Below are 27951 nucleotides of genomic sequence, written 5' to 3' on the forward strand. Positions count from 1 at the left end.
TTCTGAGTTACCCTGGGAAAGCTTTCCATGCTAGAAATACCAGCTGAGCTCCAGGGGAAGTGCTCTGCTTAGGAGAGGCAATGACAGCACGAGTTGCAGGCTGGAAGACCTTCTGGCAGCTCTCCTTCTCCCTGCCTGAAGGTAGAGTCTGTCTGTTCACTTATACAGAGGTCGTCACAGCAGTAAGGCCCATGTCTCCTATCATCATCAGAGAAGTTAAGAAAATAAAACTGCAGAGCTCCACTGAAGCCTGTAGAACTATTTAGTTCCAAACAGCCTCAGCCTGGCTTTCTGCAGTGCTTTCTTCCTAAAAGGTAAGGAGCACAAGATGCTCTTAAGCTATAGTTAAACTAAACTGCATTAAAAGTGAAGACAAGAAGGAAGTATTTTTCTTCTTTTTTTTTTCTTCACCAAAACATTCTACTCAAGGTCTTTCAAATATTTTAATGTAACTCAGCTGCTGAGCACTAACAGTCTCCAATTTCTTCAAGAAGAAAATAAAGAAAAACAGCTAAACAATTTATAAAGCGTTTCCTTTTTTTCCTGTGGACACCACTGAGGAACAAATAGCTCATCGCCAGTTAAGCATGGAACATAGACCTGAGGCTGCAGTGCTGCTCTGCTCAGTGTCCACACATTCTCTCCAGGCAGCGCTTCTATTCAGACACTGCACAACCTCACACATAGAGCGACCTGTCAGAACAATTTACTGTGAATGTCTCTTGTCTTTTTTGAAGTTATGATCTGAGAGAAATCCTCACTATTTCTGCATACAGATTATATTCCTCAGCGCTAGCAAGCTGAATCTCAGACCAAATTGCAACATGCAGATTTTCTTTGTCGTTGTTCAGAATTGCACAACATGTAGTTTTGAAATCCTACATTTTCCATAGAAATCTGTAAAAATCCAACCCTGCTTCCCACTTCCTTAGAAGAAAGAATGGATACCACGTGTGAACTAAGTAAACTCAGTTTTTCACAGCAGGCAGAGTTACTTTAACAGATTTTAGTTACATACAAATTAGCGTTCGCAATTTTGGTACTGAAAATTATGAGGGAAGACGGGAACACTAGCCAACACACAAGAACAAATCACATCAGAAGCACACAAGAACACAATGGAACCCAAAATGCTACCTGTATAGCTTGATGAGTCAAGGTATGCAGGAATGAGAAATGTTAAAACAGTATCTAGTCTGCACCCGGAAGAACTTCATGCATAGTGTTCGTATGGAAATACAATAATTCTCCCTAAAAAGTTGGTAGAAGAAGCACTTTTAGCTATAAGGATAATACATTTGGTTTTTTTATTTATAGTTGTTAATTAATTTTGGAAATGTAAAGTTAGCAAGTTTCAATTTTATTGTAAGAGGGGAGATTCAGATTTCATATAAGAAAGAAGTTTTTCACTATAAGGGTAGTGCGGCACAGGCACAGATTGTCCAGAAAGGTGGTGGAAGCCTCATCTTTGGGAACATTCAAGGTCAGACTGAATCAGGCTCTGAGCACCTGATGGAGCTGTGGGTGTCCCTGTTCACTGCAGAGGAGCTGAATTAGATGGCCTTTAAATGCTTCCTCTTCAACCCAATTGGTTCTGAGATTCTCTGCAAGAGAAGTCTTCTTTTGACACCAGAAAACACAATCCATCATTACTCTGAATGGAAACGAGCTATTCAACTAATTAAGGATTCATCCATCATAAGACTGAAAAATAATAAAACAATATACACAGACTATGGTGCAGAGGAGAGCCAGAGTAATGCCTGCCCCCGAGGGCAGCAACTCCAGCATAGTTCTGCGTCCTCACACTGAGACCACAGAATGCAGGGACTCAAATGCAGCACGGCACTGTGGAGAAGTGGTGGTAGCCCTAAGGTTAATCCAAAAAGTCAGTCTGCTCTACAAAACTTCACACACAAATCTGAATGACTGCTTATAGATGACTAACAGACAAAAATAAGGAGCCAGCAATGACTAGTTTAATGACAAGATCAGTTGCGGAAGTGAAGTCTAGCCAATTTTAATTTTTTAAAAAATATATTTACAGCTAAAATAATCCCAAACATTCATGTTGACTTCCCGTGCGCTATTAAGTGACCATATGCCAAATTATAATAGACTAAACAATTTTTCTTGATTTGTCTAGGCTGTAACTTCTGGATGATACATTAAAATATCAATTGTTCCCAGGACTACATTTGGCAGAAAGCAGACAAGAACACAGTGAAGCAATATAATAATGGATGATTCGTTCTGAAATGTTTTGCAAGAGTTTCAAGTAAATAGAGCAAACTCCCAGTCCAAATGAGATTTCAACTGTAATTAGAATTAGCTGAAAAGTTGAACGATTCATTTTAAAATAATTTTATTGTCCAATGAATAAATTAATAGTTTTTTATTGATAGAATCAATATTGGATCCTCTTAGTTCTGTAGCTCTCAAAATGCCTGAGATCTGGACAGAAGGACAGAGCACAGCTGACTGATCCACCGCTGTCCATGGCACTGAAGGACCTGGAGGGACCTGCTACCCTCCGTGTAGGCAGCTGTAGCAAAGCCAGCAAGAACCTGGACATTTATCTCTGTTTGGGACAGAGCATTCTGAGCAGGCTTGGTACTCACAATCCATGGTTTCACTGAAATGATTAGCTCTTTCTTACTTGAACGTGGAAATCAGGGTCACAAAAAATGAGCAGCTGCCATGAAAAGAAGGTGGGAAGAAGATTTCCAGATCAAATAATCAGTTGAGTTCCACTGAGCCCACACTGGTTAATCTTTAGGGCATAGCATGATTTAACTACTTTAGGAGTTTTTAATAAAACACATGAATTGAGGGAAGTGGACTAGTTCTGTTTCCCAGCATCTTTCTGTCTCATATTCACATGCACAGCTTGAATGTACGCTGACTGGTATGTGTAGCAGAGTGCATACACAAATGCAGAATTTCAATATGCCATGTATTTTTACACCCTTGTAGACTGCTGCATTCCAATATCTGATCTTAAGGAATTTCAAGAAATCCTACCAATTAATATGAAAATATTTTTGAGTGAAGCCGATTCTTGACACAGAAAGCTATCTAACAAGTCTCATACATCTTCACAGCCTAATATTTGGTTTCAATTTATTTTTTTTTTCCCATTTAACAATTAAACAGAACTTTGTTTCCCTCCTTGACTCCTGTCAAGAAAATGGTACACAGAGGCATAACATTAGTCCGGTCTCTTTTGATTATGAAACAAGATAAAATACTGAGAATCAATAACCTCATCATTTAACTTAATCTTATCAATTACTTTTTGATTTTAAGCTGTAACATATTATCAGACCAACTGCTGAATATGTCTTTTAGCTTAGACAACCTCACTGTAAAAAAATGTGGTAGAAAGAAGACACCATTTTATTTACTTGAAATAGTACAACGCAAAGTATCAAATCTCTACACAGCACACCTAGCCCACACCACACATATGGAAAAGCCAGTTAGGAAAGCAAGTATTTCTGTCCTGAAAAATGCCAATCTCTTTCTGAGAGATCCTAGATACCCTGAATCTGAACAAGATTAGAATCAGGGTTATTGCAATTTTCCACTGGAACCAGAGTACGCTTCGTCTTTCCTTCCCAGAGCTACCTATATGATATGCAGAAAAGTGCAACACAAGCATATCATCATTTGTAAGGTCTGCTTTAAATGCAATGAGCTGATCCAGAGGACAAGACTACATTGGCTGGGTTTTAAGTTTTAGCTGCACTAAAGTAGCAGGATAGCTCTGTGCACATCATTCCAGCTGGGAAATCATTCCATCAGAATATGGATATTTGCTTCCTCCTGTGAACCCCTTCTCTCCTGGCAGCCATGAGACATATAGCTCTATTCATTTATCAAGAGTTCCTCCTCTAAGCACTAGAATCATTTTCCTTACTTATCACATAAAAAATTGGAAAATGAAAAATTAAAGGCCTCCTAACTCAGCAATCTGACTTCATGAATATGACTAATCCCATGAGATTAGTCATATATATAATTATCAATTAGGAGTCAAGCATTGAAAGTCAGTATCCAGTAGTCTAATGTAAAACGTTTTGTTTAAGAGACAAAAGCTCTGATCTCTGATACACGAAAAGATTTTCATGCTATGTATGTAAGTGGTAAATCTCATTTCTCCCAGTGTGTAATTCTAAAGCAGACTGCCAGCAACTGACTCCCTGTGAGCCCTACTGAGGGACTGAATCTCTCTTTGTGTTGAAGTGTATTTCAGGTCTCACTGGAGCAAACAGAAAATAACCCTCATCTGAATGCAAAGTGATATAAAGTCTTTTGCGTCGTTCATGAAACAGACCTGGTCTTATGAGGCAAAAGTAGTCCAAAAAGGGACATTTTTCATCTTTAAAGGCATTTTGGAAAAAAAATCTGCTAGTTATTATGGTGAATAATGGAAACCCCCACATCTGCCCTGTTTATATTACACTGTCTTGCATAGGAGCATGAAGAAGTTATAAAGGATTATCAGCCAAGCTTGCATTTTTGCAGAGATAGTCTTATACATAATTTTCTATATGGTCTGCAAACAGCCACAATTCCTCTATAGTAAGATTTGCATGTTCTAAATATTAATAAAATCTTAGAAGAACTGGTGATTTTCACCTTTAGCAATAAAAGGTACTTTAAAATGCTAACTAAGCTTTGTAGAATCCTATTCTGAGTTCTGTAGAATTCTATGCAAAGGAATCTTAATCCTTTGCAGTTTTAAATTATGTTTTATAGCACTGTATTGGATTACTAAAATATTTAAAGCCAATAATCCCCAGCTGCTCCAAAAGAATAGTTTCTGAAATGTAGCCATATTTTTCTGTAGCAGCTTTGAGACTCAGTATTAGGAAACCACAGACAAAGAACCACAAAATGATGGTTCTTTTAAAACATTTTGCTGGAAAGAAGAAAAATAACTTCTTGATGATGTGATATATCCTTCAGTATCTACCTCTGCAATCATCATGGAAGGAAAGTATTTTCACTAGACTTGATTTAATTTGTAATCATTCAAGAACAGTGAAATTGCCATTTGGTGTTCCTCATACAAAGCAGTAGAAAGTAGGAGACAACTTAGTACATTATGAAGCGAATGACATAGAAATAAGCCTGAGAGAGTGATATTAAAAGGTTTGGGAAATGAAAAATGGCTGAAAACAGAGTTTTACGTTTACTTGCTGCCCTGGGGAGATCAACTTAAGATAAATGTGACAGAGACTGTCTGCTTTTAAGCATAAACTACAGGAAAACAACCAGCGTAAGAAAGGTAGTTATATTAAAGAACATGGTGATTGATAGAGTCATTTGAAGTATTGACTGAGCTCTTGGTAGAGTTTATTTTAAATAGTAATTACATTCTTGTGCATCTCAGTCAAAATTCTCTTAATTTCCTGTACCTTCAACACCTGCTATAGCTGCAGCCTATGTCCACGCTTGTTTCAGTGTAGTTCCCTATTTATGGAAGTGCTTATAAAAGACACCTCAAGGAAGAAATAATGACATCTAACATCAACTTAGTCCCAACTATTAATACTGTGCTCACTCTGTAAGCCAACCCTGAATATTTATTTTTCTCTAGGAACTTGCAAATAACACTCGTATTGTGACTAAATCTTTTTGGTGCATAACAAAAATAGGACAGACATTCAAGACTAAATGATGATAACCAAGAAACTTGCAAAAACTAATGACTACAGGCAGGCCTATCCAGCAACCAAACCAAACCAACTCGAACTACAACAAATGATTAATTTCTCTTCTGTTCTACAACCTCCTCCTGAAGGGCTAACAATCTCCACACAGTCAGAAATCTAAACAGAATCTGTAGTGTTGTACTTACAGCTTTATTCTGAGGCAGCTTCAGTGCTGCTGAAATGCTGGACTATTATAGCATGTTCTCTGGATTTCACGTAACAGAAGTCAATACTAAGGAACATGAAAGCTGCACAACAGAACAGCATTCTCTACATTTCATAGTGCCAAAGCATTTTCATTATTCTGTTAAAAGTCCTGCTAAGTGGTGAAACCACCTACCCAAAGTGGGTATTGCACAGTTTTCACATACCCCATACACAAGTGGAAGCACGTGCAGTACACAGAAATAACTTACAGTTGAGTTTCCTGTATAATTTTATTTCTACAGAATAACAAAATATTTTTAAAATTATTTTCCTTCAAATAAAAGTATTATAGCTTGTGCCAGAAATAAAACGTTTGAATGGGGAATACATTATTCTGCTAATCTTTAATCGTTTGTTCACCAAAGAAAGCTTCCTTCTTGTAAAATGTTTTGCCACTTTGAATATAATTCTCCTAGACTACTTGATCTCCCTGCTCCCCTTCAATGTGATCTCACTCAAGTAGGGAAGCTTCAGAGAAAAGATCACCACTTCAGAAGCACATGTAAACCACCTTGAAAAGACAGTAGTTTGCTTATGCCTAGCAAGCAGAGTGACTCTCATTTAGAGAGGCTCAAGTAATTAGATTCTCTGTAACTCTTATCTTTATAAAACTTGACAAGTTAGTGAATTACCTAGAGTCTCTTTCATTTTCAAATACATTTGATAAAGAAAGAAATGTGACAGCTAAATTTTTAATCAAATTCTCCTTCGCAGCTTTCTTGGAAGGAAGGGTTCACATCCTTCAGCCAGGCACATATATAAGGTTCTCTCTGATCATCTGCTTAACTGTTCCAGTTTAAATTTCTTCCATAAAGAGCCACCTTGAGATACTTGAGAATGAACAACTGAATTAGTAATTATTTTTTTCATAGACAGGGAGTATGAAGAGACTATTCTGACTCAACAGCATGGGACAATAACAACTGAATATTCAAACCCATTCCTAAGGCAGTGTCAGCAGCTCTATTAAACCATCACTTTTTAGGTACAAAATGAGACTGTAAAGCAGAAAGAACCCAAACTGTAAATTTAGCCAATTATTTTAAATCCATTAAATCACAAGATAGTAATTCAAACATCTTCATGAGTGTTTTCTGGGATGTCTTGTTGTATGTAGTCAGTATAGAATATTTCTACTTAAAAACAGCACACACACAGAAGCAAAATAATACCTGCATTAGGTACAACTTTCCCTTTGGCTCCCTGTGCATCACAATCTGCTCTCAGCATAAATCAAAGGAACCATTAGTATTTTCAGTGCTCCAAGTGACACACAGTGTTGTAAGGACTAAAACATAATTCCTGGTATTATTAAGGAAAAAGGAAAGGAGAAAAAAAAGAAAAAAAAAAAAAAAAAGGCAATAAGGTGCTAAGGTGCTACAGGTTAGAAGCTATGCATATAAGTAACTCAAAATAAGACAAGCTTGCTAGCTTGCAATGAAAACTTGTTTTTCATGCAAGTGATATATTTACAAAAAAAAAAAAAAAAAAAAAAGGGCAAATGATTCAGTATATTTGGCATGAACATAATTTGTTCTATGTCAAACCAGTTCAATTGTATATTTCTAACTGATTATATGAAACACTAATACATCCCAGAGATTGTGGATTGGAATTATTTGTAACCTATAATTACAGATGATTCTGACAAAACATTTGTATGCTTTTGAATAAATATCACTAATAAGAGATGTTTAACAGCAGCTTACTGTAGCTGGGGCCTGTGATATAATGCGTAAGAGGCACACGTCAAATATCTCAAACCTATTGTTGTTCTTGCACAAAAAGCCTGGTTTCAGAAACTGATTTTCCACAGAAAGCTGGTCATGGGAAGCTGGCAAAAATGAGCACTCTTTTTCATTAGATTTGTGTTATTCATAGCTGAGATGATGAGTCAGCTATGATTAGATATATTCTGGAAGTGAATTTCAACCTTTGGTAATGCAATATTGAGGGTAAACCTTGATTTTAACACAGCAATAATCAGGATTTGTGGCATGTATCTACATCGTAGATTACCGTTCTTAGAATACCAGAGTCCTTATAAGGTAATAAGACAGTAGAGAAGCATTTGTGTGTGGCCAGTCAGATAAGCTTTGGATTTTAGATTGATAACACGGCTTTCTCTCTAAAGGAGATTGAAAAATAAAGGGGAAAATAGCCTGACACTGTCTAGAATTGCTGGCTTTAAAACAATATAATTTTTGGATGGAATGACTTGAACATTAGACAGATAAAAAAGAAAGACAGAAGAAAACTAGAGGCCAATAATAATAATTAGAAGAAGAATTGACAGACATGTATACATAAAAAAAAAAAAAAAGTCTGAAGGCTTGAGTCAAAGGTGTGGAATAACGTGGGTTTTTTGTTTGTTTGTTTGTTTGTTTTCCCCTCTGTTAAACATACCCTAACATTCAGCAGATTTTGTATAAAAATGTTATCTTCAAAAAGTTGCTGGGGTGACATCACTATTTCAGTCCAACCAATTTCCTTTGAAGTCTCCTATAATGGTAATTAAATAAATTGCTCTTGGAGTTCTTATGTTTTTTCTGGAACAGGAACTGGTAGGGTAAAGAGAGATGAGAGTGTCTGCCACCAAATCTTTCTAAATACATTTGTACTTGCTTCATTTATTGGAAAAATGATGGAATACTTACAAACTCTGGACCTTTTTCATTTTTTAAAAGGAAATTTCTACTTGACAGTTGAAGTAAGAAACAAACTAAAATGACTACTGACAGTCCTGGGAGTGTATAGAGAAAGAAAATGGAAGTTATGAGTCAATAGAAAGCTTTTAGAGACCATATGTGTTAAGCCCAAGAGAGACGGTGTGAACTAGAAGCCCAAATTACTGTTTTAGAAGTGAGCAGGTGGTGGACAATGCGAAGATGACTGAAAGCCTAAGACTAACATGTAAGTGTATGGTACAGAATGGCATTCTCCATGCAAGCAGAAATACATCATATTTTTTAGAGCATGAAGAAGAAAGTTCTCTGCATTGTAACTCAACAGTTCATATACCTCTAACCTCTGTATATTCAATTAGTCAAAGAGAAATGGGCCTTTCACAGTTCCAATGAATTTTCAAATATGAAACAATGATTTTATGTGTACTTCTCTTGCTTAGCAAGTCAAGATAAAATTGTTAGATACAGAGTGTTGAGTGTACCACGAGTTGAATTTTGGTTCTGTTTTTCTTCAAATAAATTTCTTAAACTTTGCTAAAAATTCTCCAAAGTGGAAATTGTACATACACCAATCAGGCAACCTGCTGCATCCATTGATTTAATCATTAGAGAGTACTGCTAGAATCTCAGCCTTCTTCTTTGGTCTAGCCTGGTACCTCAGACTCCAGAGAATTTGAATGCAGTACTTGCTGGCTTTGCTAACATTACAGAAAATCCGGAGTTCTTCCTATAAAAGCATATGTAAAACTTTAGGGGCATTGTTTTCCTCAGTGAATAACAATGAACATCCTAGTCTTCTTTTTCCTTCAGATCTCTACAGTAAACAATGTGAAGTTCAATAAGACTAACTCACATGGATCAATATTTGAATTTCTTTGGTTTCTTTTTCTGTTTTACAATACCGCATCCAGGGACAGTGATATACTGTTCTTCTGTTACACTAACACTGTATTTTCTTGCCACTTTGAAGAACAAAAACGATACTTTGAGCACAAGGACTCACAAGAGAGAGCAAAAAGGAAAAGGAATGATTTGGTACCATCTGTCCTTCACCTACAACCAAAAATAGCTTCCTGGAAATCCAGTGGTCAGAGTACCAGACAGGCACCAGCTGGAGAACTGGGATCTGGGGATTCATCCAAGAACTGGGATCTTTTTGAACAGACAGTCATATTCCTTGTTCAGATGCAATGTCTGTCAGAGTAAACACTGTCTTAAAAAATGTACTGTGATTTTTTAAAGCTATTTGTGCAATTTCTGTGGATCCCTTTTAGGTTAAGCTTCAGTAGGTGAGCTCAGATACAGACCCAATGAATGATAAATATATATTAGAAGCAGGTAGGACTTATTATGAAGATCATATCTGTTGTATAATGCTACATTATTTGTAAGCACAGCTATAGTTAAATCTAACCACAACAAGCACGACTATGTAGAAGTAAAAATGGTAATATGAATGTTTTCTAAATGTCTATTTAATAATGGAAGCACAGAGCCATGAAGAAAGAGAAAGGTGAGATGTTCTCAGCTTTGCATGTAAGTTTTGTTCCTTTGGCCTACAAGAGCTGCACATGCAGCAGCATTATAAACTGATGGAGAAATCAAGCAACTAGTGCGAAACCTGGGCACAGCACAGAAGTGACAGCTCACAAGCTCACAGGCAAAGTGTTTCACCTGCACAAAGGACTAAAGATCTGAATTAAAAAAACCTGAGCCCGAGCTGAAAGGAATTACCAGGATGTGGGAAGCAGAAGTTTAACCCATATAATGCCTGGGCCAGCAGCAAACCAACCCTGTTCAGGAGAGCTGGTTTTGGCTGTTTTTCAAAAAGCCATTATCATTCTATTCCTTGCTGAGAAGTTTTTCCACTTAAATACTTAATCTTTATCTTTATACTTGTTAAGCAAAAGCACTTTTTAAGCAAATCAAATTGCTGCAGGCCTACAAGGAGAAGAAAGTAATTTCATTTTATGCAAGGTTCCTTGTAAACACAACTATTGTAGAATATTGTTTATTCTGCAAGCTGCAGAGTAGCAGTAGCTGCTTGGGCACTGGCTTCATTCACTCTGAAGCAGCACAACACAGTCTTTGTTGAACTTGCTTTGGAGTGAGTAATTGTGATTCACTGAAAAACTGCTCCCTGTGATGGGGCTGCTCTCTCCTGCGCCTTATGCAGGGCAGAGAGGGAGAGAAGACAAAAGCAGCACCTTTAGACATGTAAACAGAAGACAGTAATGAAATTTGCAGTTAGTATCCAATCTTGAAATGAACAGTCATTAATGAGTGTTAAGTGTTCATGCAAACACATTCCCTTTAAAAACCAAGAGCAATAGACTGCTCTCCAACATACTGCTGCTCATGCATGTTGCCTGCAGTGAAAGCATGAAAACAGCTCGGGATTTCTAGGGAGTCTTTTGGTTGGTTGGCTATTTTTGCTTCGTTGCAGCCATAGATTACAAAATATAGCTTATAGCATGAAACAGCCAAGATAGCCAGAAGGCCTATGACCAGCGACCAGGCATTTAAGGTTACATAATCTGTTTTTCTACTCTGGGAGGAGGGGAGGCCAAATATCCAAGTTTCCCTTGTAATAGCAAGTATAAACTTGTAAATGCACAATGAGATCAGCTCTCAGAACCATCACTTTTCAGTATTTTAAGCTGTCTGAAAAAGGAGATTGTTCTCATAAACAGAACCAGAGAATATCCTGGCAGGTCAGTCCTGAATTTGATTGCAAACGTTATACTGAGTCAGATTTCTCATTTTCTGGCCTCTATGTTATTCTGCTGAATTCATTAGAAGGTTGTGGCTACTAGCCAAAAGTAATAGTTAATGTATCCCAGAGCCTATATTGTTTGAAATATCATCTAAGACAGGAATTTACAGCACTGCTATAATAAAACTCATATTTCAATGATAAAATATAAGCCTGCATACTTGCCATGAATACCAGAATTATATAGAAAATCCAGCCACAAAATTAGGAAAATATGCAGCAATTTCTACAAAGAACCTGTAAAGACTTGCTTATACCTTGAAGAACAACCTTAAGGAAGAGATAAATCACAAATGATGGTACACAGGCAGCTGCAATGGACCTAAAAGAAATGCCAATGAGTTACAAATCTGAGGGTTTTACCATGCAGGAAGACAGCAATTTCAGATTGGTATGAAGCACTTACTACTTTAAACAAGAAAGGATGGGACAAAGTCATGCCTCTGCCCAGCTCTGAATTCTGTTTTTGATTTGCTGTGTTCTAGTGTAGTCTCTTTCACATTATATACATTATTATGCATTCAAAGAACAATGAAATATGTACTTTGTATGTCAAAAGATTGCAAATTAATATTCAGCAGGAATTACAAAGTATTGCTTTTACAGACAAGAAACTGTGTTGCTTTTTTTTTTCCTTTTCTTTTTTTTTTTTTTTTCCTGTAAAGGAATAGAAGTATAGACTTAGCCTAAAACCTTGGAACAAACCTTCATTTATGAGACAGGGGAATCATTTTTATTCCACTGCATGAATTCGGTAGGCTGCCACAGGCCAGTCATAATCTGTTATTGTTTCCCTGCAACCTTGTACTATTAATTTTTCTTTTTAATGAACTGTCCAGTCTAGTTTAGCTATGGAAACTATGATGGAACTGCAATACAAATGGTTTATGTCATACCTTTGTCAAAAGGCTTTCCCCTACAGCATTAGAATATAATTGAAAAGCCATTTTAAAATAAAGTAACTGAATGGTTGCAAATGCAGGTTGTCAGGAATAAAGTGGTAAAATCCTATGCATTACATTAGATTTTACCAATGGCAACTTGTGTGACTTTATTAGTGTTCATTCAAATTAGTAAAGCCACATAAATTGCATGTTTGCATGGCTATATTAGCAAGTGCTCCTGTGAGATACTGAAACCATTTTTAGAAAGTTTTTCTTTAACTATTTTCCTCTTCAGTTTGGTTAACCATTTCAAAGTAACTAAATTTGCCAAATTTCATCTTGGTTTATGGCATAAAGAATATATCCATGTTTGAGGCAGCGAATGAGCTAAGTAAAACTGAATACAGCTTTTGTAGTGTATGAAATCTTGAATGGCTAAATACTCAGTAGTATATGTATAAAATGCACGCAAGACATAATTGAGTTTTTCCTTTTGTTTAATTTTTCTAGTCCTCTACATTCTTTCTACTGTTATTACTACTACTACTGTTATTACTCTTGGGAAAGCCATAATAGAAAAACTGTAAAGAGCATTTATAGTTAAAGCTGACATCAGTTTTTCTCAGTAAACATATAATGAGTTCATTACAACTGCAAATTGAAGATTTCTGTCAAAATTTTTCCTGAGAAATGTTGAGTTACTTATTATTGGTTCACACTTCCCACCTTTAAAATAACTACTGAAATTTTGTCAGAAATTAATTTTATTGGAACACATATTGCACAACTAATACCAGAATACTTCACGTTGTTTTGACTCATGGGGTCTTGGACTTTTGATGAGTTTCTTAGCCAAGGTCTGAGTCTTTCTAACTTTTTTCTTCTCTTACAGCCAGTATGCAATTTGTGTAGTGCAGTCACTCCTTTACTTAGAAAAAAATGCCTTGCCTCATGGGAGCCTTCCATTTCCTGCAACATAGCCCAGCAAAAGTGCTCCAGTGCACAGGGCAGAGCACACTGTAGCCCAAACAAGGCTAGGATTTCCCAGAGGGAAAAGGCAGAGATGAGTGTTTGACAGTGCATTATTTTCAGCATTTGAAGACAATTTTTTTGTCAATACGACCTGAGTTTCAGTCCTTTTAGAAGGCATGCTGATTTGTAACAAAATAATGATTCCTCTGGTATCTATGTGACCAGGATATACATCTTACACCGTTCTAACAACATTTCCTAAGGTGCTTGGAAATAAGCTCAAGGAAGTCTTCGAGAGCATCAACAAAGCAGAGGTAACAAATTCAGAGTCTAGCTCATTACACCAAATGTGTGCAATGTGACTGACACAAACAAATTGTTCTTGACATTTGACTCTCAGGCCATACTTTAAGAAGAACCTTTGGATTTGATGTACTTTGGAATGTCATCCCACTAAAATCAAAGATTTTGTGCTCATATATGAGCCTATTTCATTCAGACTTGTAATACCTAAAACATATGCAATGTGAATCCTGCAGATACCCTAAGTGTTTGTTCGCTGTTGTAGTTTTGTGGGTTAAGATTTCAAACATTTAGGTCTTAAAACTTATAGAAATGGCTACTTGTATAGAAATAAATTGAGATGTAATGCAGGTTAAAGCAGGCAATTGGAGATGTAATATTTTCTGATATGGAAGCCTTGTTAAACATGCTAGCACTGTAATAAGACAGGGCAATTCTACACAACTGAAAATTATTCTAATTTCCACATGGCATTTAAGCAGAAACAAATCAAAACTGCAATTTTCTTCCAAGATCTACCTTGTACACCAGAAACACTGTATTTTTTCCTATTACAGTCTAGGTTTACTATGAGAGAATTAAAAACTAATAATAAGAAGAATGTTTTATCTGAAAAATGGCAATTTAAAAACAGTACAACACTGCATTTATAAATCCAGCAAGTAAACCTCAGTTTTTCATCCTACACAAAAGGTTTTTACTTATGGTAGTATTCCTTTTGGAGAGCATAATGGATTGACCCCATGGATTGACCATTCAGACAAAATTCTTATCGGAGAAATATAATTGAGAAGAAGCTCATCAGTCATGCCTACTCTCAGTCTCTTTAGAATTTCAGTATGCACATCCCATGCAACACACAAAGGAAATCTCTAGTCAGGATATTCCCACTTAAGGGAACTGCTGGGCATCTTTTGTGACTGAGCGCCAAGTCTATGTCACAGCTCCAGAGGAGCTCACAAATGCCTTTTCCTCTGCACTGTCATTCTTTGTTCCATTAACAATAGTTAAACATGAATATTTAGCTTGTAAACCATTTGATTATCTGGATACTGTAACAGGAAATTTGCATTCCTGAACAGGCACAGCTGGAAACAATTTAAGAAAGAAAGATTCTTCGAAGAAAGAGAAGAGAATTTAAGAAGCATATGGATGCTCAGGTTTACATGATAATCAACAAAAGCTGCTTGTTCCTCCTCTTTTGTAAGGAGCCACTTCACACTCTAACCAGAGGGAACATCCCACAGTCACTCTGCAGGAAGCTTGCTTTCAGAAATGATTTGCTTGAACTCTGAAATGTAAAAAAGTCTGCGGAAATAGACACAACATTTTGTCAGATAAGGGAAAAAAAACCCACGACCTCAACTTGAGACTCCGTTAAATTCGGTTATTTCACGTACTAATGACAGTGGAGGGTTTTCCTTTACGGTTCTTCACATTCATTTTATTTGTTAAATCTGCTTGGAAGCACAGCTCTGAAGTAAAAAAAAAAAAAAAAAAAAAAAAAAAAATGCCTGAACCAAGTCGTAAGAAAGTGGCAGAAGGGATTAACTGGATGAATTGAAGAAACAGGAATGAGGAAACACACAGCTGTGCAGAGGGGAGACTCAGTGAAAAAAAGCACAACCAATTTAAGATATATATACTGTGCCTTTTTGATGCTCACTTGAAGCCCACTTTGGAAGTCTTTGGTCCAACCAAATCATCTTTAATTTCATTCAATTGAAAAGCTGCATCTGAAAATGAACAGACCACTGCTTGCAAATTTTGGACCTTGTGCTCAGTGAATGACAGGACATCAATCTCACATTCCTAATGAAGAAGCAAAGGAGCTTACACATTTCCCAGCTAAAGTAAATTGAATGTTGTATGTATCACTGTCACACATCCTAATACCTTAACAAGTTGGTGGAGACCGTTTACACATATCCTATATAACTGCTTACAAGGATGATGAACTATACAGCGGATTCGACTGCCAGAAATGAAATAATCACCATTCAAGGACATTTCTACTGAAATGAAGCTTCTGTCAAGCAGAACTTGAGTGCACTGAACGTAAAAACTGTGAATGAGTCAGCTAGACAAAGCGCTTTCATATCCTGCTTTTGTAATCTTTATCCAACACAATTCAGACAGGATTATGCTTTTGGCTGTAAAAATGGTAGCATATATGTATTTGTAACCTATTACATTTACTCCATTCCTCTGTTAATTTTAAAAAAGCATGGATATTTCTGGAGGTGGACAGTTCTCACCTCTGAAGAGGTTTCAGCAATAGCAAAACTGAAAGTCACAAGGGTATGGAAAATTTAAGGCATTAAGGGCAGCAAATATAACTACTTTAGTGTTTGGGGTTTCTGGTACTGCTTCATTTCCACATTTTCTGCAGCTTCCTTCTCTGAAGCCTAAGTCACCACCAAATTCTTCAAACCCATCTTTGAACAGTTCTATTAAGCTGAGGGTATTGCAGAAAATATCAGAGAAATAAACCAAGTATGGAATTAATCACTCACTCACTGAGGCCCAGAAGAAGAAAAGCATGAATCTTTTCCACTGATGAAATTAAACCTACATATTAGAAAATGTATTACGTTTCTGTTCTTCATTGCTACATTGCTGTGAGTTTTCAAGAGATTCTCTGATGTTCCAAACAATACATTAAACAAGTGTGATTCAAAAAATGCACAGCAGGACACTCTATGTCCTACATCATCAGCTGTCCTGAGCTCAAGACCAATGGATAAACTCCGTGAAACTGCATGAGATACAGTAGCTGACAGATCACAACAAGCAAGAGATTAGTCACAGCAGAAATTCTCCCTGTATTGAACAAGCACTGCAGGCTGGAGAGAAGAAAGGAGATAAGCATATCTGACTTGTTATTCAGAAGATCACACAATTGGATGTGCTACTTACTTTCACCCACTGGAAACATGTTGCCAATTTATGTAGCATATTCCACACATTTGAAACGCCACTTAATGATACTCTGAAGACAATGCAGATGAAAGTTTTCTGCTGCCACTTATCCAGTGCTTCAGCTCTGGCTGCAAAGAATGAAAAACTTAATATGAAATCCAAGGCATTGACAGTACTGTAATAAAATTAAGTCGAACCTACAAACTACCCCAGAAGCCTAAAGAGAGTTTAAAGAATAGTTAATTCAATAATCTTTACATATAAAGATCAGAATTAATAAATAGCTTTTATCTTAACAGATTATTTGCAAGAACACTCACATCACTAAAATGCTGGAGGCCATCTCAATATGCCTTCACATCTTTTTTGTCATTTCCAAGGAAAAAAAATGGAGTGGAGAGGAGAGAAAAAAAGGGAAAAGGGAAAAGGGAAAAGGGAAAAGGGAAAAGGGAAAAGGGAAAAGGGAAAAGGGAAAAGGGAAAAGGGAAAAGGGAAAAGGGAAAAGGGAAAAGGGAAAAGGGAAAAGGGAAAAGGGAAAAGGGAAAAGGGAAAAGGGAAAAGGGAAAAGGAAAGGAAAGGAAAGGAAAGGAAAGGAAAGGAAAGGAAAGGAAAGGAAAGGAAAGGAAAGGAAAGGAAAGGAAAGGAAAGGAAAGGAAAGGAAAGGAAAGGAAAGGAAAGGAGAAAAAAATGTATATATGGAAAAAAGTGTTTGGGGAACATTCGCAATATAAGGCATGCTGCAGGGAAAAAAATAGGAAGAGTTGCAGATATGAACAGTCAATGTGATGTGCTTTGAACACTTGAAAGTGCTCTAAAGGCATATTAGAAAATTAGTATTTTTACCACTATAGGAGAGAAGGGTGTAGATTTTAGTAAGTGAAACTGGCACTACGGTAGGGAATAGGATAAGTGATTTGAAAAAGAAATTGATTAAGAGGTGCCTCTGTAAGAAGTTAATCAGTTTCAGTGATCAGCATTCTTTCCTAAATGGGATAGTGCATTGAGATATTCTGTACAAAGGGCAGAGGAAGAAAAATAAACTTACCCAGGGCTTTCAGCCTTCATCAGTGATAAATATTATGAGGAATTACTTCAAAATAACTTCTGCAGTTTGGATTTTCACCATTTAAAAATACTTTTATGTACATCCAAATCAGTAATTTTTTGCAGTATTAAACTGCTAATGCCACCTCTTCTGTATCAGTGCTCAATTTTTCACTCCCTTTCACCCCCATTAAAGCAGTCAGATGTTATTGGTGATGAACAGTTCAGCAGCAGAGTTGGTTCAGAGTTGTTCAAGGGAAATTAACAGGCATTCTCTGAATGCTAGATATTACATACTGCAATACTACACTTAAACATCCTTCACACCTAATCACCAAAGGCAGACATAAAACCACGTGGCTTTTATTGTCAGTTGTGACTGCAGATATGTTCACTCGCTGTCTTAAAAATTCGTGATCTATGTACAAGCAAAAACATTCCAAGACAGTGAATTTTGCTGATAAGCTCCAAATAATAAGGAATGTCCTTTGTGATGACAGCTGCCAATATACAAAGCACGTGCTTTATTAAAATACTTGACACACATAACATTTATGCAATTCCCTATGAAGAGCATATGGCATTTTAAATATGTTAATTCTGGAACCAAATTCATCTTTTTTTCCTCAAAGGACCTTTTGAACTGATTCACAATTCATCTGTGTGAAAGACTACAGATGAATAAACTTTCTTATTTTGATCACTTGCTCCTTATCTTCACAGATGACATCTTTGCAAATGACTTTACAGTTCAAGGCTTCTTCTTGCTGATGATAACTGAAGTTGCTTAGATATGTATTTCTCAAAATATCCTTCTACATATCTCCACGGTCTTAATTTTTATTTTTTTTTTCAGGATCTGCTTTTGCTTTTAAAAGCAGCAAATGTAGTTGGTAATAGATACAACTACTCTTCAGTCTGACCTGCTGCATTATTAAGCTTTTTCCTGTATGTATACCTGAGCATGAGACAGTGAAGTGCCTACATACATAATAACTGAACTGTCAAATAAAGGCTCCATTTTCAAGTTAAGTTGCGTTTAATCAGATATTGGAAGTTATAAATCAATATTTTTTGTAGTACTACTCATTATTTGAAGCAAATAAATCTTCATACTATCATCAAGCATGGAGAAACTCCTGCAGATACCGGTTTTCAAGAGTTAGGATTGAAGACTGCTGAATGACTTCCATCATTAATATAGCACAAAAAAAATTTAGTTGATTAATTTTAATACACAGGCATCAGATAGCATCCCCTTTTCTGTACGTTATTTTTCTTATTTCCTACTATATTTGATCACGACCTCAGTAACACAAACTCCATAATCTTTAAAAAAGGGAAAAAAGCCAAAACAACTGCTGTATTTACAGAAGACTGTTTCAAAGTCTTGTTATAATTATTAAAATAAAACCTCAGAAAAACAGCCATTAAACACTTCTAATGTCCCAAATAGATTTGACACAGTGACATTTTAAATCGAATCTTCTAACAAGATTTTTTTGGGTAAAATAAGCCATGTCTTCAGAGTTGTTTTATACGAAGTGACATCTTGAACAATTTCTGAAATGTTGCTGGTGAGGGAGGGAAAAAAAACCCAAACCCATTGTCACTATGGTAATTATTTCACAATGCGTGATGCTAAATGGGCAGTCCTGTGGCCTAAGAGGCAGCTGAATCCTGCATTGTCCTTGCATGATAAAAAGATTTGAGAGTCTGAAAAGCAGAGGAACGGAATCTCACAGCTTCTTAGACTTTGCACTGAAAGGGCCATTGTAACATCATCATAAATCCTGGGCTCCCCAAGCACTTGACAACTAAAGCAGTGGACAATAGAATTCTTGTGTTGAACAAAACACTCCTTGTCTGCCAAAGGGCTTATCTGCTTCATTTACAAATGTCTTTCATTGTACCAAAATAATTCCCTATTAGAAAAACTATTAGGAACAGAACTAAATAAATATTCACAGCTTTGTGGTCTGTTTGGCAAAATGAATGAACTAATACAATCAAGAAGCATGCAAAATATGAGACTTAAATCAAGAAAACCCTAAACAACCCCAACCAGTCTTCTCGTTTTCCCATTTCCTGATTGCAGGGAATTGCCTGAGCACACATCAGTCTCTGTAGAAGTGTCTGGGACACACAACACTCACTAACACAGGAAAGTTTTAGATCATGTTGAAGCAAAATCCTGTCCAGCATGCATTTAAAGTTAAGTACTTCCAGATGAGCAATTACAGAAACAAACGTGGGGACATATCTGGGAGCTCGCTGAAATGGAGACAGAATGCTTAGAAGCAGGGAAAGATGAAAACGGTGGGTTTATAAGCACAGCTGTTTTGGTGCTTGTTACTGAGGGAGACAAAGGGAAATTTGAAATTTCTGAAATGAAATTGTGGCCACATTACTGCAGCCTTTTTTTCCAGCAAGTTCAATGAAAATTCTGGCAGCTCTCATAAAAGTGAATGAGAGACAATAAAACATTCCAGAGGAGCAAATTTGCAACTTAAAAAAGCATTTCTGACATATTCAGAATTCCACCGCAGCAGACATTCACATAAACTTATTGGATTACAATTCACTGGGAAAGTGCTGATGGAAAAATGTTTTCCACCACGCGTGGTTATTAGGAAAGAAAAACTATCAGTCTAAAGCATTGATTGTTCATCCATTCAATACTGACCCTATCCAAAGTGCTACAGTAATCTGAACGGCTGACTTGGAATGAAGAGCAGCTGAAACTTCCTGACTGAAATATTGATCATAAATTATTTATATGAAACCAATATGGAAACAATGATTTGTCCAGGGCAGGAAATGGGCTGAGTGGCTGAAGAGGGCTTTTTTAGCTGGGCTTGTTTGTTGTTTTTTTACTGTGTCTAATTATTACTTGCCTAAAAACACACAGGTATTCTAACCTGCACATTACACAGATATTCAAGTACGAAAAATGAAATATTCAGAATGCCCACCATAAAAACATCAATACTGTTAAAATACATCAATGGTTTTAAGATCACTTAAGACAAAAATGACACAGATTTAAACTTACAACCACAAGATGACAAAATACAAGATTTAGGGGCATGTGAGCCTTCCCATGGTTGTCCCATGAATTTGCAGCATGACTCCAGCACACAGCACTTAGCCTTTGAGCCATTTCTAGAAGTGAACAAAAGCATGCTATAAAGCATTTCACCTATGAAAAATGTAGTAATCTGTACAAAAATCAGAGGAAGAAGGCCTGAATTCAGACCTCCCACGTGCCAGCTGAGGAGCTCTGTTTGGGTGCAGAGCTTTGCCATTTTTTCTCACCCTCTCTCCTCAGTGAATAATTATTGCCTATATCTTTAGAACAGTTAAGATCTGATTTAACAGTGAACTTAAACCCAGCTTCTCATATGCCTTTTTTTAATGCTTGTTGTTCCAAGCTATGCAACACCAAATTTCCCCTCCCCTAGAACATGCATCATTTTAATTTACACTGTTACCCTGATCACAGGTCAATTCACAATTTAGAAATAAGTCTTTTCATTTAATCTTTAATTTTTAAACAAAAAAACTGTTTACAGTTTCACTGCACTTTCTCCTACATGCCACACAACTGCACTTCATTTTGATACAGCCAGCAGCCTCTTTTTAAGTCTCTTAGTGACAATTCAGCATTTAACCCTGTTAAAGAATATATATATGGGTACCTTGACTAGGAGGGTAGCGTCTTTGGCTATGTATAAATTGCTCCTGTAAGCTATTATTTTAGCATCTAAATAGGCTTATGCTCTGAACCACCTTTCCAGAGAATCCATCTTGTTCCATTTGCTGTAGGCAGTTAAGCTTAGTAATGTGAATCCCCACATGCCACAACCAATATAGCATCCTAGAGTACTTCAGGTGGGAAGGGACCTCTGGAGGTCATTTGGTCCAACTCCACCACTGAACGCAGCACCAGCTTCAAAGTTGCATTAGATAATTAAAGCTGTCACTTCATCAATGTTAACAGCTGATATTTGCAGCAGAACCAAGTGCTCTCTGCGTGGGCATGAATGCTCCAAGGGATTACCATGTTCTGCTGAAAGACAGACAAATACAAGGGTCAGAGAATAAAACAAAGGGCAAGCATTGCATGAGGAAGAATAAAAAGACAATCTCACAGTCTGTCTTATAAATACACACACAGGCAGGTGAGTACCAATGACTTTGATGACTAACCACGTTTCAGGGACAGGGGGTGTTCGTGCAGCTGTGTGCATGCATCATGAGAGCCCACACCCCATGCTGAGGAATAGCAATGCGGAAGCATATACTGCCTCTCCTACTAACTTCCATCACCACAATATTTGAACACTTTAGAGGTCTAGTTCTGAGGTAGGAAAGTGTTAATATTTGTATTTTACAGCACAGAATTGAGTCCCGAGGAGCTAAGCATTCAACCCATGATCTGAATAAGAGGTCTCTCATAAAATGAGGCTTGAAAACATATTTTGCACGCATGAACTAAACAGTTGTCCCAAGCTCTCCCTCCATCCAGAAGGAAAGAAGAACCTTGTCATCCAACAAGGACGCCCTGCAGTAATGCAGGACTTGCAAGCAAAGGACAAAACCCAAGAGCTGCAGAGAAGGGTCTCATGAAAACGAGGTTGAGTTCAGAGCAGATAAGCAGTCTATTTCTCTTTCTCATGAACTATTCTGACTTTACATTCAACTCTCTACGAAAACATTTGCTCTTGTTGTTCCCTTCCCCACACTGCTGAGAGGCTGGCTGACAACCAGCAGGTCACAGTGCCGCAAGAAGGGAAAAGGGAACCAGAAGCCCAACTGCCTGTGGACATGGCCTGAAAAGCAGCCGGCTGTCCTGAGTCCTGCGAAATGCGAAGGCCATGAAAGATGGCTGAAAAATGAGCAAACTAAAAAGTGGAATACCTGTATGTTCTCGTAAGGGACAAAAATACGTATTAATGCTTTTCAGAATGCTGACAAGGTGCAGACTGAAGTCCAAATCTCATGTGTCCAAGCCAAATTACATAACAGAGAAACAGTTTGTGTAGGCTTCCAATGAACAAATTAGTCCCCTAATCTAACATGCTCTTTACAGACTCCATGAACATCCAGGCCTTGTGCTCACACAATGCAATATGACTTCATCAGTTCCTCCCTTGCTTTTGGGTCACAAGTGCCTGAAGGTAGATCACAGGCCCTTGAGGATAAAGTCTGTATTAATTAGCTTCATACTGTTCCAGTCCCATCGTATCCAGGTACTAAGAATGCAAGTGGATTGGGAGGCCTGAAGGCAGGTATGTTCTGTCATTTTAAATATCATAAATCAAGCCCTCCTTTTCCATGTTTCCAACTTCTCTGAGCTTCTTCTGAAAACTGAATTTGGAAGAAGAGGATCCACATCAAGAGATACATTGTTTAATACATACATATATAGACATACATGTATAAAATAGTTTTATTACTTTTTTTTTACATCTTTCTAATGCACAAACAAATAAGCATATGTATTATGCTATATAGGATTCAAATTCCCTGGATTTGGAAAAAGTCTTCATTTGTGCTCTAAAAGCCAAAAGACTATTTATATTTGTTGTCTACTAGATTAAGTATAGGTTCCTAAACCACCACCAATAAAATGCTGAAATATATTCCCTCATGGAGAAATGTATTTTCGATACAAAGCAGACAATATCAGTCAGTACCACTGCAAAAAAAAAAAAAAAAAAAAAGCATACAGAATTGCATAAAAGCCTTCTAGGTCACTCTGGAACAGCTTCCACCTAAAGCAAATGTAAGAGAGCACTGGAGTGGGATTTTGTCATTGCTGAAATATTCTAATGGCACATTTTCACTGTAGATTTTTTTTTCTTATTTGCTTCCTCTCCTTGTCACTTTTACATTCATACTTACTGTTGTTTTCCTTACACAATATATAAACGACCAGATCCTTCTGTTGTGATCAATAGCAAAGCTACAGCAAAGGCCATCTTTACTAGCATTTGGTACTCACTTTATCTTATCTTTATCTGCTGCCATTTTCAGCAGGCTGTTTTCTATTTCTTTCCTCTGGCTTTCTTCTGCTTTCTTTTATCAACCACTTCTAGTGACCTGAAAAGAAAATCTAAAATTGAGAGCCACTGAAGTATATGCTGAATGCCCCCATTAGCTAAGCTGTAGGGGACACTCAGCACAGAAAAAAAAAAAATCAACTAACCTTTCAAAAAATCTTTATATAAATGTTCAACAAATGTTCCTGCTGGTTCCAAGTCCACTGGAGACACCCAAGAAAGAATAATTCTGGGACATCAGAAATACCATAAAAGAGAATAGCTCAGAATTTGTCCAAGAGACTTGAGAAAGACAGAGGTCTTTAGTCTTAGGAACATTTTTTTTCCCAACTTTCTTTCTTCTATTAATAAATAAAGAGAAGTCGCTTAAAGTCACTACAGAGATCTGACATTTTTGAATATCTGTGCGCCTCATTCAACTCAGTGAATATCTCTGTCATCAGAGAATGATACATGATTCATTCTGGGAAGCTTATTGCAAACCCAGCAATGACTCTTCAAAAGTTGTTTTTTTTTTGTTTTTGTTTTTTTTAAGTTTAATTTGGTCTTATTTCTGGACTGAATACACCTCTTTCCCAATCCTCCCCTATCCTCTTCCCATGCACTCACTCATCATAACTTGTCTAGATGCAGACAGGATGGAATGAGGGAAAAATGGATAGTAAACTTATTTTAGGTCAACCAAAAGGCATTCATTCTCTGTCTTTCCTATTCTCCCTTTCTTTCCTTTTGTGTTTTCTCAAAGGACATTACACAGTTGGCTTCTCAATCAGGACAAGCCAATGTCAAATACATTAATTTGTCCACGAAGCAGTCTTTAAAGGTTGACAAAAGAAAATTTAAATAATGAAGAAAGATGACTTAAACTTACTGATTCTGAACACAAGCTCCTTTAAATGGTACATTTCAGCTTTCAGGACTGAACAATACTTAATAACTGATGTTTAGATACCATTCCCAACAGCATATCATTTTCAAGAAATGGTAGTTAAAGATAAAGGAAAGTATCAATGGGTAAATATAAGATTTGGAATATATCCAAGCACTAAACAATCACTAAGAAGGTTCCATGCGGCCTGGTGCAATTTTTACTCACATCTAATGCAGCTTTCCCAGAATTGCAGCAATGTTTATGGCAAATATTATATGATCTTCCACCTCCTATTATTTCAGAAAATTGCACTTTAGAAATGATTATATTCTTCTATTTTTTTAATGGAATTATGTTGTCAGTTTTTGGTAATATGCTACAATATATGCATGAGAGTTGAAACATAAATACAGATCTGTATTTCAGATTCATCAGGCAATGAAGTGCTTGTAACAGTGAAGTTCACAGACTAAATTAACAAGAATGTTCAACACTATTAATATTTAACATTTGTCTGCTATTCATTATGCCCCTGAAATACCGCAGAGACTTTAGTTTTCTGTAGTGTAATTATTACAAGCTATGAGCAAGTGCATTATGAGGTTTCTTCAAAACAATGCTTGTGAAATAGAAACATGCATAACCAAATAATAACAGTGTTTTTCATGTTCAGGAGAAACCTGAAGAATTCTATTGATGTCAATGGGAGTTTTGCCTCACAGAGATAGTCCGATGTACCTTAAAGACATTTGCTTTAAATTACAATAAAAGCTCCAGAGTACTGTTCAACCTCATTCTCAGCAAAATGAGATAAGTTATATTTATGAAACGAAGAGGGCTAATAAAAATAAAAAATAAAATCAAACAGTTAGCTAAAAGCTACATCTACTGTTTTAAATAATGGCAATTGCTGGTCTTTGCTCCCTGCAAACTGATGACAGCACTGTGCCAGAGGAGGGTTAGATACTAGGAAAAAATTATTTACTGTGCAGGCACTGGAACAGGCTTCTTAGCAAGCTGGTTGATGCCCAAAGCCTATCAGTGCTCAAAGAGCACTGAGATTATGATCTCAATAACACGCTTTAACTTTTGGTTAGTCCTGAAGTGGTCAGTTGGACTCGATATTTGAAGGTCCTTTTCACCTGCACTGGTCTATTCTATTCTATTCACATTCTCAGAATTGCAGCTTCTCTCTGAGTTTCAATTGTTTTCTTTCAGGACTCAGCCAGGAATGCCCAATGTTAACACATGCAGACAAAACGGCAGACTGCATGTGGAAACAACCTAATGCCTAATAAACTCAAAAATAACTTTAAAATAATGAAACAAGTCTGTTTGTCAACTGCGCAGAAATGCGGCTCCCCAGAAAATGAATGGAAACATTGCTTTGCCAAAAGATTATCTAAAGAAAATCTAAGTGGAATAATTTTTGGAATAATTTTCATACAGCAGTAACTTTTCAACTAAATTGGACAGGGATGGAAGAATATCCCAGGCCCTAACTTAAACCTCCTGGGTGGCCTTGGGCAGATTTTCTGGGAGTATCTACTCAGTATATTGCTGGCAGATGTGAGCTCTTTCTGCCCAAGTTTCAAGTTGAGTTGAAGCTGAACAAATGTGGTCAGCACAGCACTGAATCCAACCCACCAAGTCCTACTGTGAGGTGAGGCATATGAGCTTCTGTTCCAACCTGCTAATTCAGATTTGGCACTATGATAAACACATTTGTGTAGCTCTGGTGGGCTGAGATTCCATCTGCCAACAATAGACTTTGTCAACATGCCCTCTGCTCCTCAGCTCCAGCACTAAACTGGAGACAATAATTAATGCCTGAATCTAAAAACGATATTGTGAAGGTAAGTTAATTTACTCTCACAGTCCTCTAAAAGTAGAATCATATAGCTGCATAGTAATTACTTAAGGTAGTAAACCTTTTTTGCAACGGACACTGCAGAACTGAGCTAAACAAAGCTATATACATACTTTATGCTCAATTTAGTGAGCTCTTAAGTTGGAAAATATGAAGATACTCATGCTTTCATACTATTGTAACTGTACTGCACAGAGTGAGGATGAGGAGTAACCACAGAAACTCCATAATTGTTCAATTTTTCCTTTTACATTTATGTTTTACTCTTGTGCTCTTTTAATGCTTTTATTTTTCAGCGCACAGGAACCTCAGCGACCACATTTGAGAAAATAAACCTCAACAACCCCCCACATCAAGACAGAGATTTTATGAGTGGTTACATAAAACATCTCCCAAAATATTTTGTGAAAAAACATCTTGTGGTATTGAGAAATACACAATGCCATGATTCAAAAGGTCATGCATCCATGACAATAGACCAAACAAAAATGACCAAAAGACTTTCAGAAAAAAATCCTGTGCTGTGTTGAACATATAAATTTAGATGACAGCAGAGGAAGCCACACATCTGCACAGCACCAGAGCAAAACAGCCCTTCATATCATCCAGTAAGGGCCCCAGACACATGCTCAAACTGGAGCACAGATACCCACTGCTCTCCCCTTCTCTAGATATGCAGTAATCTGTGCATTTACCCAAGCTGTTGCAAGCATGGTCTTTAAAGCCTCTGGAAATGCATAAACCTGAGAAGCTTTACTTTATGCTATACAGATGTTATTAAGTGCTTTTGGAACAGGAAGCAAAAAAATATATTAATAAGAATATGAAACACAGACAGTTGGAAAGGAAATGGAATGGTTGGGCTGCACTTTTTCCCTACAGATTTCTTTGTGCTCTAAGTTTCCAATATTAAAGCTACCTCATTCCAAAACAGAAATATCTGAATTCATCAAAAACAATAATTGCAGGAAATTTTATTTTTAAAGGAAGAAATTAATTCCAAAATCTCCAAGCAATTTAGGAGTATAATTTCTTTTGAAAGTCCTAATCTATCATTATATCACACTGATTTTGGAAAAAGGCTTGTGAACCCAGGCATCAGAAGATCTTCCCCATAACATCAAACTCAAATCTCTGAGTTAAAAGCAATAAAGCTACATGCGCAACGGAACTTTAGTGCAGCTGTCCAGTGCCTTGAAAGAAATGTTACTTAATTTCCAAAATCAGAGCCAGCATTTGTTTGTGCTGTAAAGAGCATATTTTCCCAGAATCTACCCAGGTATGAAAGAGATTGCTATCTGAGATCTTGTACACTACAAACAATTGCCCACAGGTACTTCAGGGACAAGCCAAACTCAGCAGCAATCACGAGGGCCACCACATCGCCCCACACTTGCATAGGCCAGTCTACCATCTCCAGGGACAGACATGCCCACTCTCCCATTGCACCTCTAGAGCACAAAGGACCCCAAGCTCACTGCACCCAGCTCTGAGCAGAACAGAGCAGCTCATGAAATAGGAAGACAAGTTTAACTGTCTTGGAAAAAAAAAGAAAAAAAAAGGAGCCTTAAGAATGAAGCCAGCAAGCTTTGAAGAGCCAGCAGGCTCCCATGTTAGCCATATG

General features: G+C 37.0%; 1 protein-coding gene across 5 annotated transcripts in view; it reads right to left on the reverse strand.

Moving 5' to 3' along the window:
- CDH11 (cadherin 11) overlaps nucleotides 1-27951 on the reverse strand; it is a 230452-nt gene that overhangs the window by 22932 nt on the left and 179569 nt on the right. For 2 of the 5 annotated variants that reach the window (XM_052686662.1, XM_052686660.1), the window contains one exon: nucleotides 16472-16602. The exons of 1 other annotated variant lie outside the window; for it this stretch is intronic. The gene's annotated coding sequence lies outside the window, so the exon portion shown is untranslated. Of the gene's footprint in view, nucleotides 1-15218; nucleotides 15289-16471; nucleotides 16603-23528; nucleotides 23627-27951 lie in introns of all 5 variants that reach the window. 2 more of the 5 variants (XM_052686663.1, XM_052686661.1) reach the window with 2 other exon arrangements.

Source organism: Tympanuchus pallidicinctus, unplaced genomic scaffold (assembly GCF_026119805.1).
Source record: "Tympanuchus pallidicinctus isolate F22 unplaced genomic scaffold, pur_lepc_1.0 scaffold22, whole genome shotgun sequence".
Classification (NCBI taxonomy): domain Eukaryota; kingdom Metazoa; phylum Chordata; class Aves; order Galliformes; family Phasianidae; genus Tympanuchus; species Tympanuchus pallidicinctus.